Below are 18,936 nucleotides of genomic sequence, written 5' to 3'. Positions count from 1 at the left end.
GAGAGAGAGAGAGAGAGAGAGAGAGAGAGAGAGAAGCCGAGAACGCCGAGGAGAAGGCGAGAGACGACAGCGAGAGAGAGCTGTCAGACCAGAGAGTCAAAATGGGCGCGCCGCTTATCTCAAGACCAGTAAGTGTAGCCAGACAGTTGTAATGCAGTCACAGAAAATGTTGGTGTCATATTTTGATAAGGAAAAATGGTTATGTGTAGGTTGTGTAGGGTGTTGTTTTTATTGGAAGGTAAATTGTAGGATGTGTTAGGATGTATTTTATCCTTGAATTTAAATTGCGTAATCTGAGTTGGATAACGGGAACAATGTGAAGAAATCTGGAACATTAGAAGAAATTAAGTGAAGAGAGAAATGTGTTATCAATGAAGTTATTGTGTGTGTAATGAATTTGAGTTCAAGATATAATGTGGCAGAATCTGAGGCATTTGAAGGTGGACCTTGCGTGAAGAGAGTGATTAAAATTTCGTGGTTTTCGTGGTTTTATTTGTTGTCGTAAGGGTCGTAAAGTGTAAATGTTTGTAAATAATATAATTAAGTAAAGTTTATAAAAAAAAACTCAGAGGCGTTCCCTTGAACCCACAAAGCATTCTCTAAGATTAGGGACGCAACAAGATCGTGCAACTTGCAGACACGATATATATATATATATATATATATATATATATATATATATATATATATATATATATATATATATATATATATATATATATATATATATATATATATATATATATATATATATATATATATATATATACAGTCAAAACCGGAATCAGTCAAAACTAGTTTTAACTAGGTATTTTCAATGTGTTGGTGAACAACTAGTATTACCTAGCCAAAACTAGTTATACCTTAATGTGTTTAGTATAACTAGAAATATCAAAGTTTAACTAGTTAAATCTAGTTTTATCTGATTGTTTAAGTTAAAACTAGATTCAACAACGGTACTGAATGTCAAAAGTAGGTGAGGGATATGACCACTCGTTTGAGTACTTCTGTTTAAAACAACTGCAATGATATTCCGCAAATCTCCTTTTCCCTTGTCAACATCTGGAATTGGTACAGTGACATTTTGTCCCACACTTGCTGGAGGGTGAGACGCATCAGATACTGTCTTCATTCTTTTTGCCTGCTTTTCCAAACTAGTACTAGCTACTTGCCTAACATGTGATATTTGTGCTTCAGAATTACATTTTAAACATATAACATTAGATCCAAAACCATCCTTGCCGCTCTCAACGTTTATTCCACAAGATTCGTGAATATGTGAGCCACACTTCGAACAGTAGTGACCTTCATTTATTTCCATTTCACACACACACAACACGAAAACACTTCACTTCTATTACTGGATCGTGAATTTATGTCATCTTGATTTGTCATCTGCAAAGCAACATTTGATTCCCCAACAGTGTCCTTGTTTACATGTGCAATTAACTTCTCCAAATCCTCCTCATTATTTACAACTTTAATCAATTCTCGTGGAATGCATGTTGTTGCAAGGCCAAGCCTTGGTTCTACACCAAACATTGCTTTGTATGGGCTTCGATTTATACCAGAATGATGGGCTCTGTTCTTCATAAATTGTACAAAGCGTAATCCTTCGGACCACCTTGCTGTATCATTGTCTTTCATCCATCCACTTAACATATTTTCAATATCTTGATTTGCCCGTTCCACAGACCCTTGACTTTGACTGTCTTGGTTTTCCATGCACAATTTTCAACTCTGGCCACAAAGAAGCTAAGAACGTTATAACACTATTTACAAATTCTCTTCCGTTATCACTCTGTAAAATACAGGGTGCTCCAAATGTTAAAAAAATATCAACAAGGTGATAAGCAACTTCTTCAGCACGTTTACATTGCAATGCACGTAGTATCACAAATTTAGTTAAATGATCTTGATAAACCATTATGAATTTATATTTTCCATCTGCTTGTGTCTGCATATCAATTAAGTCCACTTGACACCGACTATTTAGCTCTGAGTGTAAGATTGGTTTGGAAACAAGTCCTCTTTTCTTTTTATTTTTCTTACTTTGGCACACTTCACACATGGTCAAGAAGAGCTTTATCATATCGGCTGTCACATTTGCATATTTCCTGCTAATTTCACATTTCAGTCTATCTCGACCACCATGACCGATTGCTACATGAGATGTCTTAATGACTTCATAAATCTCGGGAGTAGGAACGTAATAACGAACTTCGTCGTTTTTACTTCTTGCAATCAGTTTTAGAACACCACCAATTTCAATGACATCAAACCGCTTCAGTCTTCTGTACTGTAGAGACGTTTTCTTCCTAGCAGTTTTAGCCTCCTTTACCTCCTGCAGCAGTGAACCGTATTTTTCTGCAGTAAGTATGTTGTAGTGTGATTCTTGTTGCTCGTCCCACTTCAGTATGGTCTGTAAAAACATAGTCTCCCATTCAGTGTCAGCTGCCTGGTTAGGAGGGTGGTCAGGAGGGTGTTCAGGATGGCCAGGTGAGCTCCAAGTTGCCATCTTGTAATGGTGGCTCACGAACAACTGACAGGTGAAGTAAATCAGTGAACCAGGTAAATGAGAATGAATCCTCCCCCCCTTCCCCCACCCTAAAAACTATGATAATATTGTGACCAATCATTAACGCCCACCTCTCCACTGTAAGGCCGAACTGCCACTTTCACTTTTAGTCTAACCTAGTTTTCAGGAGGAATATGCCCAGAATCATCCAAAGTTGAGTTGGTAGCAAAGGTTTGAGCGAAGAGTTCAGCTTTAGAAAAGAAGAGACAGCTGTAGAGCCATCTGGATGAAGTAAAGGAGGGAAAGACGAAGAAGTAAAGTTGTTAGAGATATTATTGGCTAGATGCCAGAAATCTCGAGAGGAGTTAGAATTGGAAAGACTTTGACATTTTCTATTGATGAAAGAGTTTTTAGTAAGTTGGAGAATAGATTTGGCATGATTACGGGCAGAAATATATAGGGCATGAGTTTCAGCAGTTGGATGGCTACGGAACCGTTTGTGAGCCGCCTCTCTATCATTGACAGCACGAGAACAAGCAGAGTTAAACCAAGGCTTTTTAGCTTTAGGGTTAGAGAAAGTATGAGAATGTATAGCTCCATGCCAGAGATAATCACTCTGTTCTCGGCAAAGGAGGATCTCTGACATGAAAACAATAATCATCCCAAAAATCAGTGTGTGTGTGTGTGTGTGTGTGTGTGTGTGTGTGTGTGTGTGTGTGTGTGATTATCTGCTACATTAATTACAAATGTTTTCATCAATTATCATCTTATCCTTCATTATATTGCTTGAACTTGCCACACGTCTGTCAAATCAACTCTAATATCACATCAACGTCACTTTTCTGGTCAGTGTCTCAAAGGGAATTTAATCCCTTCAGTAGTGGGAAGCACTCTTATCATGATTTTTTGGGTGTGATTACACTATTTGATTTACATTAGGAAGAGAGTATGGAGGTCAGAAGATTAATGGACAGTCTTCACTATTTTGATCCCTACATAAGTTTCTGAAGCTATATAAAATCTCCAAATAGTAAGCAGAATGAATATGGAAACGCGTCATAGCTCTGAATTGGTTAATCTTACTAAACTCACGGAGGAGAAAACTTAAACAACAAACTTTATCGGCAGAGTTTTAATTGGAATGCACGTTACATGAGAAGCCTATTCCTATTATAGTGCGCTACATGAGTAAGGATTGTGATTAATAAAAAGCCTGCAAGGAATACATATCATAGAGTAGATTCCATGAGAGTAGTGCAAGGTTAATAATGGAACTTCCTGGTGGTGGATCCGTTCAAGGTGGCCACTGTGCATCACTCGTGTCATGAGTGTTGATATGCTAGCTACAAGTTGATCTGAGCGCTGTTCACTGTCTATGCTTCACTGTTCGGGTTTAAGGCGTGTTTCGTGGGACTCATTGTATCTTTGAGGTCAGGTCAAGTGGAGGTCGGGAAGCTTGGCCTTTGTACCGTGGTGTTTCGTATCTTTCTATTCTGCTCTGTTCGACAAGTCCTTCCGCTGACTTTCTCTCTTCTTCCATGTTTGATACACTGTTTCCTTCTTCTCTTGTATCTTTAGACTGTCAAAAGTTACGGATGTGTTGTTTCTATGTATGTACTTCTCGGAGCCTTGTCAGACCTACTCCTGCTGTCTCCACCAGCACACTGGCTCACTCTACCAAGCTGAGTAAAACCTTGAAAAGAAAGGCTCCTCTGTTTCCCTCTGGCCAAGCCGGCCCATGACAACCTCCACTTTATTCTCTCCTACGTGTTCTTTCGTCGCACCATCACCCGTATGCCATCCTTCCGTGCATCCAGGAAGCTCGTCTGTGGTCTGTCTCTCTTCCTCCTGCCTGGAGGGTGCGTCTCCAGCATCCTTCTCCCCACGCACTCCTCACCTCTCCTCACTGGACACACCACCTCACTGTCGCCTCTCTGCCATTGCCCCAAACATGACCTGTCAAACTATCCAAAGAAGTGGAGAAATTCATGGCTGAGAATGAGAGGAATACAAGGACGGCCACGTGTAGCTCCGGCGGCTTCTTGTAGCTTCCTTTACTTTTGTTATGGTCGTTTGTTTTTATTGTCATTAATACTCTGTACAACTGCCTCACTCATTATCTGGTGAACAAAATCAAAATACCGATCCAATATCAAACGAATGATGTTTTTTTTTTAGCTTCAAATACGTCGTGCCAAAATTTCACACGAGTCATTGGTTTCTTGATGTATGACTGTGTTCATTAAGCGTTGGTTATTAATGTCTTACGAGAAGGGAAGAAAGTGCTTCACATACTGGAGATTTTATCGTTTATCGCTGATGTAGAAAGTTAGAAAAATTGAATGACATTTACATTTTTCAAGGTGGGAATGTTTGTAGTCAGTCGCCTGACAACATGGCAACATTGAGGCACCATGACTGGTCCGATCTGTGTTCTCTTTGTGTTCTGAACAATGTTTTATTTCTTAGAGTGTCTTTGTAGTTCTTGTGTGGAGCATAAATGTTGTGACAGGCTGCAACTGGTGTCTTGCGTTGGTGACTCACGAAGAAAGGAAGGCAAGGTAAGATTGGAGAGGCTCAGGTTCAGGTTCAAGTGATGGTGCGGAGGAGACTCGCCTTTGTAACAAAACTCCCTCTTGTATTTGTCTCATGCACGTACAGGGCTGTCTTGTAGTTTGTTATTGTCCTATTTTCTATTTTGTTTTATTTTGCCAAACGTACAAGTAACTTTGAGCGGTGTTTCATACCGGGACGGCCAAGTGTAGTACGTGTGATGGCTTCTTTCAGCCTCCTTTCTTTTCTCACGTTCTTATGCTCTTATGTTTGTTTCCTCACCTCCTCTCAAGTAACGAGGTCGACAAAGCTGGAAATGAGCACAACAAAGGACACTTTTCTACGATCAGTTTTACGCCCGTATTCACAAACGCCTTCACCTCTCACCACGACAACTCTCACTACGACAACTCTCACTACGTCCAAGGCCACAGAGACGACTAGCCGGGTTTTCAAGTTAGTTTCTCCTTTTAATAAACTAGAAATCTTGCCAATCTATCATCAGAACCATAAAAGTACTCTTAAGAACACGAGTGTCTTCAACTGGAGCCTTTGGAAGGAAGTGATGGTGGAGAGAAAAGCGTTTCAGAATACTATATAGTTAGGACGAAGGTCGGGAGGCGAGAGTGAGGTGGCGTGGCTGTCTGGCAGAGGAGAGATGAGTGTGTGGGCAGGAGAATGCTGGAGATGGATCTACCAGACAGAGAGAGAGAGAGAGAGAGAGAGAGAGAGAGAGAGAGAGAGAGAGACTATGCACGCAATGAATGATGATGACTCGCGGGTGATGGGCGTGACAAGACAAAGGAATAAAGAAGAGAAAGTGATGCGCTGTACCAACTCGACGGACACTAAGCCAGGAAGGAGTATTAATTCTGCAATACTCTCAGTTAAGCTCCGTGTTACCTGCATGCTCTGTTGTTCACCGGAAAGTTTACTTCTTTATTTTCTTGCATTTTTTTCCTTTGCTTGAAAAAAAAAAATAGTAAGTACTATTGTTTCACATTAATCTTCATGTAATTCCTCTAATGGCACAAACTTATTGTTGGGTCTGTGTACAAAATGTGTATAAAGTTATGTGCTTTGTTAATGTATTTGATTGTGCGGGCGATTGGTATGTGTGTGTGTGTGTGTGTGTGTGTGTGTGTGTGTGTGTGTGTGTGTGTGTGTGTGTGTGTGTGTGTGTGTGTGTGTGTGTGTGTGTGTGTGTGTGTGTGTGTGTGTGTGTGTGTGTGTGTGTGTGTGTGTGTGTGTGTGTGTGTGTGTGTGTGTGTGTGTGTGTGTGTGTGTGTGTGTGTGTGTGTGTGTGTGTGTGTGTGTGTGTGTGTGTGTGTGTGTGAGGTGATCATATGTGGGCAGCGAGCGTGACATTGTGGTGGTGGTGTGTCCCGCGGGGTAACGCTGCGACATATTGTTTGGCACCATATTCGTCTACAACGTTTGTTTTGTGTTGTTTGTGTTTGATTGTGTTAGTTGTGCAGCTCAGGAAAGATAAGTTAACCTGCTCTTCTTTTGTTGTGTGTGTCCGTCATGATGATCGTTTGCAGTGTTACCAAAGGGCGACCAGAAAGGGCAGTGTTGTAATTTAGGTCGTCATTGCTTTGAGTTGCAGAACAAATAAGTCTCTTTGTATGATATCAGTCGTGGTAAGTAAGTGGATATTGATTTGTGGTGAGATGCCCTTCCATGGAGGAGGCAGTAGAACCCTGCCCAAACGATAATTACTCCCAGCGAGGTCTAATAGCACTGGTTCAGGGGGTGCTGGGAACCTTCCTTAAAGCCAGCTGTGACCTCACTCAACGTTTCCCTTTGTCTCACAACACAAGGGGGCAGTCACAGCCTGCCCTCTAAACACCACTTTCTTTCTTCACACAAAACTACATGCACTACCGACATATACATTCTTCACCAAAAATAATAATAAAAAAAAGATAACTTATGTTGTCATCTTGGGATTCTCTCCCAAGTATCATTTGTTCACCTTGTTTAGGGACTGGCAGCTCAGTGGGCCTTTTTTTAACCACAAATTTTGTTGCCCTTGGCCGGATTTCCCTCTTTCATAAAAACAAACCTAGGCAGCTTATCCAGTCAAAGATCACAACATTTTTACTCACCTGGTGTTGTAAGGTGTACATTCTGAAACACTTGAGGCGGCACCTCCACTACTTTACAAAGGCTGTACTTGAAGTGACGCAGGTTTTAAGAGTGTCGTTATGGTCTAAGTACAGATTAACGTGTCTACATTATGAATAGGAGAAAGACTCTTGAGAACCTGAACAACCATCTCCGTTTGACGTCTACAACAAAATTCTAAAGACATCCTACCCAGACCCTCATTCTTACCCGCTCTGGACCTTCGCGAAGCCAGCCAGGAATTAGAATTACAGAATAGCAACCTCCGAGTGGTGATGGAAGGAAGAAGGAAGGCCAATGAGAAAACTGGATGGAAATAGGATCAGAACTTCTGTTAGGGAGAGGGAAGGAAAGGAGAGAGTGGGAGATGCTGGGAAGTGTAGGACGGTGTGTACCAGGGGTGTTGGCGGTAGTGGCGGCGGTGCAGCGTGCGAAATTTTTCCTCCACGTATGCGAAAATATCTCGTGGGTTCCACAGCCCTCTGTTATCTTTGCTTAAGCTGGTGGATAGAAGGATCTATGGAGCTGACATCCTAGCCAGAGTAAGCATGATCATCAATTGTCATTATGAGCGTGTAGTCTTATAATGTACTATTTATCCAATGTTTGAAGCCTCCAAATAGCTCCGACAGGCACAGTTCCGCACGACACCAACATTCCATCACGCACTTTAATATTTGTAATAAATACAGCGAGTTCAACATTTCTTTTGGTATGTTAGATAAAGGGTGTTTTATGCTGCTCCAGGCAAATTGTCAGTGAGAAATGTACTCAACTTACTAATTTATTGGCGTAGTCGATCCGAGCAAAGCTGATTAAACATGCTCGAGTCACAAGGCCCTCGCACTTCCATATTTTATAAAAACTAGGCTACAAAACAAATTTATTTGGAAATATTTCGGCAGAAGAATGAATATATCATATTGACACAAAATCTCGACATTCTTGGTGCAGTAATATTAACATGTGAAGGGAAGTTGATGCCTTGCTTCCTTGCAATCTTGAGAAGCGTCCCTCCGCGAGATTAGCCAATTATACGTAGGTGCTGTCACTGTCAGCTGTATCTAATGATAACTGTTTTCACTTCCGAGTTTGTAACCAGTGGATGGTTAAAGGATGACTCTACCTGTTCACCATCAACATGCCTCACTCCCATGGGTCTATCCTCCCCCCCATCCATGCATTATACCTTCTCAACAAGCAAATTTTCTCTAATTTCCATTTCTAAAAGAATTCATATATAATTCTTCAGTGTGCTGTTGCTATTGTTAATTGTTTGCTTTAATAAAATACACCACATTAATGACCTTCTTGACAATAACACTGCTATTTTTGCAATAACACAAACATGGCTTGCTTCTTGTATTCCCAACCCTTGTTAATATCCACAGTTATGTATTAGACACAACTGATACTACACCATTAGTTATGAAGCATGAAACACTGACTGGTAATAAATTCCTCACAGTTTTGTTTTGTTACTCATTATATTCATCAGTGGTCCCATTTCAACTTTCAACCGTGCACTGTTCCCAGGTAACCATTAATTACCACCTGAAATATGTTGTTTGCCAAGCTATCCAGTTGTACATCCATCCATTCACCCATCTAGTCAACCTATCTACCTTTGCACTCACTCACCCACTTGCCATTCATTCAGCCACCTGCTTATCCACATATCTTGCCATCGCTCGAACTTACTGTCCACTTACTCTTCTACTGGCTCACTCATCCACCCGCGTACCTATACATGTATCCACCTATTTACCTATACAAGTACTTTCCTTCTTACATACAATATCTTTACCTGTATTGTTTATTTAGCCAGCCAGACACTGTGCTAAGAAATCAAGCAACGTTTTACACTTTCTTTTTATTGTCTTTTGTGTCTTCCTCAATCTGAAGTCCTCTGATCTGCTGACAGTCTTTTTCTTAGGGGTCATCAAACACATCACCCTTTTTTCAGAGTGTTGGGTCCTCTCCGCTCTCTTCACTCAGACTCACTTCAAGCAAGCGTGTCTTCTTTCACTGCATCTGTAAAGCCTCTCTCCAGTTAGTCGCCTTTTCTCCTGTCAAATGCGCACATCCACTCCCAGCGTTCTTTTCTCCAGGGTTTCAAGGCAGTTTATCTTAAGACTTCAGACACGTAAAAATCGTTAGAAAAGTCAATTTCAGTTTTCGACATTATAGTATATCTAGATGCATTGGCGTTGCCAGACGCGTGTTTATTTTGGATTTTGCGAACATTTAAATGCCCAGCGGGGAATTTAAATGGATCAGCTGACTGGGAGTGTTGCCATATCATATAGTGAAAAATTTCTTTTCATTTTTTTTTTTTTTTTTCGTTTTGTTTCTTGCTGTATAGAAACCCAAAGTTATTCTGGTTGGTGTACGATACGTTGGGCTTGTCTGAGAGTGAGGGACGCTGGCTTGACCGTGATCCGTGAGGGAGGTACACGCATGTGACGCTTGTGATTACATTGTATTTCTCGTGTTGTTACCTACAAAATGCCTAAATTATCGCGTACAAGACTAAACAGACGTGCGAGCATGTCCAGGATTGCTTCTATCTACAATCCACTGAAAGCAAACGAGAGAGAGAGAGAAGTGAGAGAGAATCGAGTCTCCTTCCACCACCACCAACCACCACCACCACCACCACCAGCTGTTGCTTCCTCGTCCAGTTCAGCAATAGTTTCTTGGACAATGTTGAATCTGAGAGTTCTGGTGCATTGAGGAAGAGGCTAGTAGCTAATAAATTACCTGTTCTAACACCAACAAGTCGTGAAAGTGGAATAATAAGCATCAGTTCTCTTAATGATATTGCCAGCAAAATCATTGAGAGAACTGATGCTCCAGTACACACACTACACTTGGTTTTGCTGGCAATATCATTAAGAGAACTGATGCTTATTATTACACTTTCATGACTTGTTGGTGTTAGAACAGGTAGTCTATTAGCTACTAGCCTCTTCCTCAATGCACCAGAACTCTCAGATTCAACATTATCCAAGAAACTATTGCTGGAACTGGACGAGGAAGCAACAGCTGGTGGTGGTGGTGGTGGTGGTCGTGTTGGTGGTGGTGGAAGGAGACTCGATTCTCTCCTCACTTCTCTCCTCTCTCCTCTCGTTTGCTTTCAGTGGATTGTAGATAGAAGCAATCCTGGACATGCTCGCACGTCTGTTTAGTCTTGTACGCGATAATTTAGGCATTTTGTGGGTATCAAGCCACCTCATGGGTCGTGTGGAAGAGCCTGAACCTCCTAAGATTGATTTGCATAAAGCTTATTGTATGATATGGTAACATTTCCCATTTTTTCAATAGCCGTCATGGAAAAACGTTTTGGTTAGTGATACCATAATTACTGTATCTTTTTTTATTAATTACCCAATTTCAAGTCGGTTTGTTTTTCTGGAAACTACATTAAAAGGCCTATAAAATATATTAAGTAAATTTTCTGAGAAATGGATTGTTATAGGAGTTAATCATAGCCAAACTTTGAGAGCCGTTTTCTCAAGAATGGATTTTTGATGCATTTTGATGCTTCTATGAGTAACTACATTTTTTATTTTTAACTAATTTTTATTCTGTTAATTTTTCTTTCCAGAGTATGGTGTGTAGAGGATTTCTGTCTGATGAATTAATTATATATCAAAAATACGGTTTACATGAAAATCTAAATTTCTTAAAATTTGGTTTTGCTCATGTGGATGGTAGTTTTGACATTTTGATTAAGTTTAATTAAATTCCATCCATTTTTCTTCATGATTCATCAAACTCTATGCAGTCCCCTTAAATTCTGGATAATTCTTTTTTGGCCTTTCTTAGTGACTACCTTAGTGGCGCCATTATTTTTCGTTCTTTTGTTGCCCGAGAGGAGTGACGCTCTGACATGGATAAAGGCGAATCCAAGTTTCTCCTCATGCCCTGACCAGACCACATTAGTATAACCTTGAATAACTGATTGATTCACCCAGTGCGTTTGTGGCTCGTATTCCCAAACACTTATGTGCTTTATGTACACTATTTCAAAAGGCTTTATTAAAATTACACGAAATTTTAAAGGTGATTTTACGGTTCTAGAGGCAGATTGACAAGATTTCTACATTATTAACTGAAGAAACTCTTGAAAACGCCGCTAATCATCTCTGTGACCTTGGAAAATAGGCGTGGTGAGAGAGCAAAGCGTTTCTGAATACGGACCTGAAAAGATTCATCAATTCCGTGGATTCCTTCACCACTGAAGTAACTGACGCCTCCCAGAATCTGTCGTATTCTTCAACTCATCCACCTCGAGGAGCGTTTAGTTTGAGTTATTATTTAGAGGAAACTACAGACTTTAGGGAGGGAATTGTGTAACGAGGTGAGACGCGTTAATGGTAATGAAATTGTTATTGTTGTTTACATGGCAGAGAGAGAGAGAGAGAGAGAGAGAGAGAGAGAGAGAGAGAGAGAGAGAGAGAGAGAGAGAGAGTGTGTGTGTGTGTCTGCGTGTCTGTACGTGTGTGCTGTTTGATCTGCTGCAGTCTCTGACGAGATTGACGTTACCCTACGGAACGAGCTCAGAGCTCATTATTTCCGATCTTCGGATAGGCATGAGACCAGGCACACACCACACACCGGGACAACAAGGTCCCGTACCTACTCACTGCTAGGTGAACAGGGGCTACACGTCAAAGGAGACACACCCAAATATCTCCACCCGGCCGGGGAATCGAACCCCGGTCATTTGGCTTGTGAAGCCAGCGCTCTAACCACTGAGCTACCGGGTGTGTGTGTAAAAAGACAATGTGTGTGTGTGTGTGTGTGTGTGTGTGTGTGTGTGTGTGTGTGTGTGCGTTTGAAAGTGGGCATTGATCTTACTGTAAGGCTGAAAGGTCGTTTATCACACACTAATGTGAGTAACAGCACCTTTGTGGAACACGGCGCCGCGCCCTGAAATGATGCCACATTGTACTGGAAGACACAAACCTGCTTATCTGTGTCTCTCACTAACACAAACACACAAGAAAGAAAAGCTGCAACAATCCATCATGCCTTTACGTGTCACCTCTTGTATAAAAAACACTATCTCTACCCATTTATCATTTATATCTATCAATTTGCCTAATCTTATTTTAAAGGTATCTATTAATTCAATATGAACATTGAACAATCTATAATGAGATATGATGACGCCGGACAAACAGATCACGTGACATTTGTAGTAATTGGTGACAGGTGCACTAATAACACACTCCAGTGGATTACAAATACTTGGAAGCAAGAGTAATTATGCATCAGGCATAATTACTCAAAGAGAGTTCTAGTGATACATTAATTATATTTTCTCTTATTGTTTTCATAAATAATATTAATTTTACCCAGACAACACAAAGGAGCATAAAGAAGAGTTTTTTACATAACAAAAAAGAAATTAAAAGGTTGTAAGAATGAGTACGTAAAATTCCTACGAACGATTTCTTTCTATCTGTGTTCCTTACAAAGTGACAGGCCAAGAGAGGATCTGATGAAGGTATTCACATAAAGGACGCAACAAGATTGATGCAAACAGGATTAGTATTCCTAGGAGTCAGAAGAGGAAAATGCTTGCAAAATAGTACAAGTATTATCTTTTAAAATGATGTATGAAAATAACGTGCAAGTAAATAGTGTTGGATAACTAAATAAAGTTAATAATGAGCTTATTCACATCACATTGTGCCAACACTAATTATACAAAGAGATCAGATCACATCACGATCACATTGACTACAACAAACTGTGTAACGGTCACCCCTCTCTAAATAAATGTTATACACAGATATTAGTGTAGATGGCTCATTTTGTTCCAAAGGAAACAGTATTTTTGTTCAATTTTTCCTGTAATTCAGTTCAGTAAAAGGTAATTCATTTCAGTAAAAGGAAGCTCTCGGCAGGCATGGTGTGGTTCAGTTGTTACTGGTGCTTCCCAGGATAGGATTGAAAGAAGGAAAATAAGTGTTAGTGTCTGTCTGTTTTCCAAAGTGACCACCACTTCTTCCTATTCCGAAACACTCCACTTGATATCCTGTTGTAAACTTTGTTGCTCGCCGCCGGAATGTTGCATCTCTTGCTATCTTCCACCACCATTGTTCATGCTAACTGCTCTTCTCATCTTGCTAACTGCATGCCTCCCTTATGTATTTCCAACCTCCCATGACTTGACTTCATTCAAGAGGGAAGTCTCGACCCATTTCTCCCTGTCTTTTGGCTAATCCCTTCGGACCAGTAAGGAGACCGGACACTCAGTGGGCCTCTCAAATATATATATATATATATATATATATATATATATATATATATATATATATATATATATATATATATATATATATATATATATATATATATATATATATATATATATATATATATATATATATATATATATATATATATATATATATATTGTGACATGGAAATCGAGAAGAAATTAAATACGTAAAGAAAAAGAGAGCAAGGATGAAGAGATGAAGATGGAAGTGAGAAGGAGAATAATAAATGAAGAAACATGAGAGACACGAAAGCAGGTACCAAGATTATAAGACGCTATCACTAATCTGATAGATAAGAAGTCTCGTGACCACCGAGGAGAACAACAAGAGACGGTGAGTCATGGCAAGACAAACACAGCCGGAGACGAGCAGTAAATTACAAGAAGCTTCTGGAGCATTCTCCCCATATCTGGTAGTAATCAAAGGTCGCCGGAAGTAAATGATATGGACGAGAGGTCAAGTAACACGTGTATATTAGGTGTCAGAGAGAGAGAGAGAGAGAGAGAGAGAGAGAGAGAGAGAGAGAGAGAGAGAGAGAGAGAGAGAGAGCCGAGAACGCCGAGGAGAAGGCGAGAGACGACAGCGAGAGAGCTGTCAGACCAGAGAGTCAAAATGGGCGCGCCGCTTATCTCAAGACCAGTAAGTGTAGCCAGACAGTTGTAATGCAGTCACAGAAAATGTTGGTGTCATATTTTGATAAGGAAAAATGGTTATGTGTAGGTTGTGTAGGGTGTTGTTTTTATTGGAAGGTAAATTGTAGGATGTGTTAGGATGTATTTTATCCTTGAATTTAAATTGCGTAATCTGAGTTGGATAACGGGAACAATGTGAAGAAATCTGGAACATTAGAAGAAATTAAGTGAAGAGAGAAATGTGTTATCAATGAAGTTATTGTGTGTGTAATGAATTTGAGTTCAAGATATAATGTGGCAGAATCTGAGGCATTTGAAGGTGGACCTTGCGTGAAGAGAGTGATTAAAATTTCGTGGTTTTCGTGGTTTTATTTGTTGTCGTAAGGGTCGTAAAGTGTAAATGTTTGTAAATAATATAATTAAGTAAAGTTTATAAAAAAAAAACTCAGAGGCGTTCCCTTGAACCCACAAAGCATTCTCTAAGATTAGGGACGCAACAAGATCATGCAACTTGCAGACACGATATATATATATATATATATATATATATATATATATATATATATATATATATATATATATATATATATATATATATATATATATATATATATATATATATATATATATATATATATATATATATATATATATATATATATATATATATATATATATATATATATATATATATATATATATATATATATATATATATATATATATATATATATATATATATATATATATATATATATATATATATATATATATATATATATATATATATATATATATATATATATATATATATATATATATATATATATATATATATATATATATATATATATATATATATATATATATATATATATATATATATATATATATATATATATATATATATATATATATATATATATATATATATATATATATATATATATATATATATATATATATATATATATATATATATATATATATATATATATATATATATATATATATATATATATATATATATATATATATATATATATATATATATATATATATATATATATATATATATATATATATATATATATATATATATATATATATATATATATATATATATATATATATATATATATATATATATATATATATATATATATATATATATATATATATATATATATATATATATATATATATATATATATATATATATATATATATATATATATATATATATATATATATATATATATATATATATATATATATATATATATATATATATATATATATATATATATATATATATATATATATATATATATATATATATATATATATATATATATATATATATATATATATATATATATATATATATATATATATATATATATATATATATATATATATATATATATATATATATAATATATATATATATATATATATATATATATATATATATATATATATATATATATATATATATATATATATATATATATATATATATATATATATATATATATATATATATATATATATATATATATATATATATATATATATATATATATATATATATATATATATATATATATATATATATATATATATATATATATATATATATATATATATATATATATATATATATATATATTACAGTCAAAACCGGAATCAGTCAAAACTAGTTTTAACTAGGTATTTTCAATGTGTTGGTGAACAACTAGTATTACCTAGCCAAAACTAGTTATACCTTAATGTGTTTAGTATAACTAGAAATATCAAAGTTTAACTAGTTAAATCTAGTTTTATCTGATTGTTTAAGTTAAAACTAGATTCAACAACGGTACTGAATGTCAAAAGTAGGTGAGGATATGACCACTCGTTTGAGTACTTCTGTTTAAAACAACTGCAATGATATTCCGCAAATCTCCTTTTCCCTTGTCAACATCTGGAATTGGTACAGTGACATTTTGTCCCACACTTGCTGGAGGGTGAGACGCATCAGATACTGTCTTCATTCTTTTTGCCTGCTTTTCCAAACTAGTACTAGCTACTTGCCTAACATGTGATATTTGTGCTTCAGAATTACATTTTAAACATATAACATTAGATCCAAAACCATCCTTGCCGCTCTCAACGTTTATTCCACAAGATTCGTGAATATGTGAGCCACACTTCGAACAGTAGTGACCTTCATTTATTTCCATTTCACACACACACAACACGAAAACACTTCACTTCTATTACTGGATCGTGAATTTATGTCATCTTGATTTGTCATCTGCAAAGCAACATTTGATTCCCCAACAGTGTCCTTGTTTACATGTGCAATTAACTTCTCCAAATCCTCCTCATTATTTACAACTTTAATCAATTCTCGTGGAATGCATGTTGTTGCAAGGCCAAGCCTTGGTTCTACACCAAACATTGCTTTGTATGGGCTTCGATTTATACCAGAATGATGGGCTCTGTTCTTCATAAATTGTACAAAGCGTAATCCTTCGGACCACCTTGCTGTATCATTGTCTTTCATCCATCCACTTAACATATTTTCAATATCTTGATTTGCCCGTTCCACAGACCCTTGACTTTGACTGTCTTGGTTTTCCATGCACAATTTTCAACTCTGGCCACAAAGAAGCTAAGAACGTTATAACACTATTTACAAATTCTCTTCCGTTATCACTCTGTAAAATACAGGGTGCTCCAAATGTTAAAAAAATATCAACAAGGTGATAAGCAACTTCTTCAGCACGTTTACATTGCAATGCACGTAGTATCACAAATTTAGTTAAATGATCTTGATAAACCATTATGAATTTATATTATCCATCTGTTTGTGTCTGCATATCAATTAAGTCCACTTGACACCGACTATTTAGCTCTGAGTGTAAGATTGGTTTGGAAACAAGTCCTCTTTTCTTTTTATTTTTCTTACTTTGGCACACTTCACACATGGTCAAGAAGAGCTTTATCATATCGGCTGTCACATTTGCATATTTCCTGCTAATTTCACATTTCAGTCTATCTCGACCACCATGACCGATTGCTACATGAGATGTCTTAATGACTTCATAAATCTCGGGAGTAGGAACGTAATAACGAACTTCGTCGTTTTTACTTCTTGCAATCAGTTTTAGAACACCACCAATTTCAATGACATCAAACCGCTTCAGTCTTCTGTACTGTAGAGACGTTTTCTTCCTAGCAGTTTTAGCCTCCTTTACCTCCTGCAGCAGTGAACCGTATTTTTCTGCAGTAAGTATGTTGTAGTGTGATTCTTGTTGCTCGTCCCACTTCAGTATGGTCTGTAAAAACATAGTCTCCCATTCAGTGTCAACTGCCTGGTTAGGAGGGTGGTCAGGAGGGTGTTCAGGATGGCCAGGTGAGCTCCAAGTTGCCATCTTGTAATGGTGGCTCACGAACAACTGACAGGTGAAGTAAATCAGTGAACCAGGTAAATGAGAATGAATCCTCCCCTTCCCCACCCTAAAAACTATGATAATATTGTGACCAATCATTAACGCCCACCTCTCCACTGTAAGGCCGAACTGCCACTTTCACTTTTAGTCTAACCTAGTTTTCCCAAACTTAACAATTGTTAAAACTAGTTTTGACTGAAGTGTGTAGGTAAAACTAGGTGTAAAATACATTTCGTGTTTTACCGAGCCTTTATGTTAAGAAACTAGTTTTGCCTAGGTAATACTAGTTTTTACAAACAATAAATTATACTTCTACTTCTGACTAGTTGAAACTAGTTCTGGCTGATTTCGGGTTCTGACTCTAACATATATATATATATATATATATATATATATATATATATATATATATATATATATATATATATATATATATATATATATATATATATATATATATATATATATATATATATATATATATATATATATATATATATATATATATATATATATATATATATATATATATATATATATATATATATATATATATATATATATATATATATATATATATATATATATATATATATATATATATATATATATATATATATATATATATATATATATATATATATATATATATATATATATATATATATATATATATATATATATATATATATATATATATATATATATATATATATATATATATATATATATATATATATATATATAACTACTCTCTTTATCAACATATTATTCTTATTGTTTTTTGTGTAGAAAGGTGACCTCACATGAAGTAAATGACTGGCATTCTGGCAAAAAGCCACAGCTAATATGTTGGAATGAAAACGTTCCTCTTCCCTTGTAAAAGAAAAAAAATCCAATATTTCAACACTTTAAGAATAGAAATAGGAAAACCAGATATACATTCTTTTTTTTCTGGAGACCTTTTTACACGTGTATGTTTTGCCAGGTCTCCTCTACCAAGACTGCTCGTACACATCATCACACGACTAATGTTTCTCTCTGAACTCTTCCCTTCAATGCATGCACATCCACCTTGGTCTTCTCCCGCGTCTCCTGTCCCGTACCTCTATAACGCCTCTCTTCACTGTATGCCTCTTCCCTTCTCGTGACAACCACTACAACTGCAGAGTCTTACATGTTTTCCTGTCTCCGTTCATATCTTCAATTCTGGGAATACTCTTGTGGTACTTTGTCTCACATTAAATATTCAATCTGACAGTGAGCCATATTTGTGTGTCACCCTCTGTATCATGAATCACGATTAATTGGGATACTTAGCGGTAGTTGTGGTCGTTCGTTTTCGCCCGGATTCGGGACGG

At 36.6% G+C, this 18,936-nt stretch overlaps 1 pseudogene; it reads right to left on the bottom strand.

The window, feature by feature from the left end:
• Positions 1-848: 848 nt before the first annotated feature.
• Positions 849-17,557, bottom strand: LOC123500489 (annotated as a pseudogene).
• Positions 17,558-18,936: the final 1,379 nt, after the last annotated feature.

The sequence above is a fragment of the Portunus trituberculatus genome, unplaced genomic scaffold (assembly GCF_017591435.1).
Source record: "Portunus trituberculatus isolate SZX2019 unplaced genomic scaffold, ASM1759143v1 PGA_scaffold_310__1_contigs__length_181738, whole genome shotgun sequence".
Classification (NCBI taxonomy): domain Eukaryota; kingdom Metazoa; phylum Arthropoda; class Malacostraca; order Decapoda; family Portunidae; genus Portunus; species Portunus trituberculatus.
Note: the sequence above shows the minus strand (reverse complement) of the source record. Positions and strands in the feature narration are given on the sequence as shown.